General features: G+C 38.7%; 1 pseudogene; it reads right to left on the bottom strand.

The window, feature by feature from the left end:
• Nucleotides 1-1,808: 1,808 nt before the first annotated feature.
• On the bottom strand, nt 1,809-2,350 carry LOC104981689 (annotated as a pseudogene).
• Between the last annotated feature and the right edge of the window lie 28 nt (nt 2,351-2,378).

Below are 2,378 nucleotides of genomic sequence, written 5' to 3'. Positions count from 1 at the left end.
CTACCCAACCTCATGTTCATCAAGTCGGTGATGCCATCCAGCCATCTCATCCTCTGTCGTCCCCTCCTCCTCCTGCCCCCAATCCCTCCCAGCATCAGGGTCTTTTCCAATGAGTCAACTCTTCACATGAGGTAGCCAAAGTATTGGAGTTTCAGCTTCAGCATCAGTCCTTCCAATGAACACCCAGGACTGATCTCCTTTAGGATGGACTGGTTGGATCTCCTTGCAGTCCAAGGGACTCTCAAGAGTCTTCTCCAACACCACACTACTCAGCCATAAAAAAAGGAAATAATGCCATTTGTAGTAACATGGATGGACCAAGAGATTATCATACTAAGTGAAATAAATCAGACAGAGAAAGATATATCTATACCATATGATAAAACTTATACGTGGAATCTAAAACATGAAACAAATGAATTTATTTACAAAACAGAAACAGATTCACAGACATAGAAAACAAACTTATGGTTATCAAAGGGGAAAGGAGGTGGGAGAAGGATAAATTAGGAGATACAGATTAGCAGATACAAAGTACTATATATAAAATAGATAAACAATAAGGTCCTACTATATAGCACAGGGAATTATATTCAATGTCATATAATGAACCATAATAAAAAAGAATATATATTCTATATATAGAACAGTTAGTTGTACAGCAGAAAATAACATAACACTGTAAATCAACTATACTACATAAAAAAAAAAAAACCTCCCTAAAGTTTGTAGAACACTTACATTCCAAAGGCAGAGGGAAGGAAAGCAAGGTCCTCCAAGAAGGAGTTTGATTTTCTAAGGCTAGAATACTTACAAACCTTTTGAGAGAAATCAGTAAGTTTAGTTGCTTATCATAGGAATGATTTGTCCTTCCACTTATGCTGCAATGCTTTTCTATCTGGGTACATTTAGCTTAGGGGAAAAGGTCTAAAAAAATTTCCTATTATGCTCTGAATTTGAGTTATAAATCACAAGTTCAGTCAGACCATTGGCCTCCCATCTTATTTATGCCTTTTACAACAAATTTTTCAATGAAGCTATTTTGGAATTTGGAGGCCTCTTGGCAGTTCCTGCATACCAATGAAAATAGGTATCCAATTCTATTTGTTTGATTTGGAAGCCCTTGCTTTTAAGTACACTTTTTAAATGATCTTATCTAATTGGAACATTCCTCATAATGCCATTGTCATCCTAGGTTGTAATTTCCTTTAAGACTGGCAGCAGTTTGCTAGTCACAAAGGGAGGGTAACACATATTTTCTTTTTTTTTTTAATATAAAAACAGTAAAATGTTTAATTTTCTTAGAAAAAAAAAGTGGGCAAGAAGGATTCTAAATGATTGTATGGCACTTCTGCTGTATCCGAGCAAAACTGATGTTGCAAGCTTGATCTTTAAGAGACCCAGGAAATGAAATCACCTGCCGCTCACTCCTATGTCACTTTCAGGAGTCATGTCACGACATGCTTTGACTCGACAATAGTGTCTCTACTTCTTAGCAAAGAAGCTAGCCTTGCCATAGCAACCATCCCATCTCCAAAGCACAACACTGCCAGTGAGAAGCAAGACTCTGGACTGCTCCGGGAAGAGAGGAGGGAGGGGGTAAGGAGGCGCTTGTCTTAGAAGCAGAACCAGTCTAGAACAGAAGTTGGATATCTGAGTTCACCACTACCTCATCTTACAGAAAACAGGTTGGAGAGCATCTGTAGAACGGTATCTTTAAGATGATACTGCAGGATTTTGCAGACCTGGACACTGAGACAAATGCAAAGTTACAACAACTTTTAACTAGCAGCAACAAAGAAAGTTTGATAACAGTTTTTGTTTGTTTTTAGCAATATGCCTTTGCAAGTTCATTAAGAAACACTGTAATTTAATGGGGCATACAATATGGAACAATCTTTTGCTATAGTGCTGTTGGCTGAAGAAAACAGTCCTTTGCAAAGATTTCAACTGGGGTGTAACCTATTTAACACAGTAGCAGCTCCCGCTTTATGTGGTATCTTCTTTTTTCGAACAGTAATCTTGACCCTTTTCAATTTTTTCATCCAACATTCTGAAGAATTCTTGTTGGGTTTCAGAGATGTACGTGTTTGCTCTGGGTTGATGAACTAATCCTGGAATCTCTTTATTAAAGTCTTACATTTGAACTCTCACTTTTTCCCAAGGTTTCTTGGTTCCTGACTGCTATCTTCTGCTCCTCTTCTGTCCCGTTTTTCATGTATTTGACCTCTTCCACCGGTTTGATCCTATACTCATCGCGAAACACATCTCCGTTCTGGTAGTTCTTCCCTTTCTGGGCTTCCTCTTCATTTTGAACAGTGGCAACATGCTCGGCGGAGGCACAGCCCATAGTCTCATTCCGTCAGCTTCAGCTGGGC

Source organism: Bison bison, unplaced genomic scaffold (assembly GCF_000754665.1).
Source record: "Bison bison bison isolate TAMUID 2011002044 unplaced genomic scaffold, Bison_UMD1.0 scf7180017864519, whole genome shotgun sequence".
In the NCBI taxonomy this organism is placed as follows: Eukaryota; Metazoa; Chordata; class Mammalia; order Artiodactyla; family Bovidae; genus Bison; species Bison bison.
Note: the sequence above shows the minus strand (reverse complement) of the source record. Positions and strands in the feature narration are given on the sequence as shown.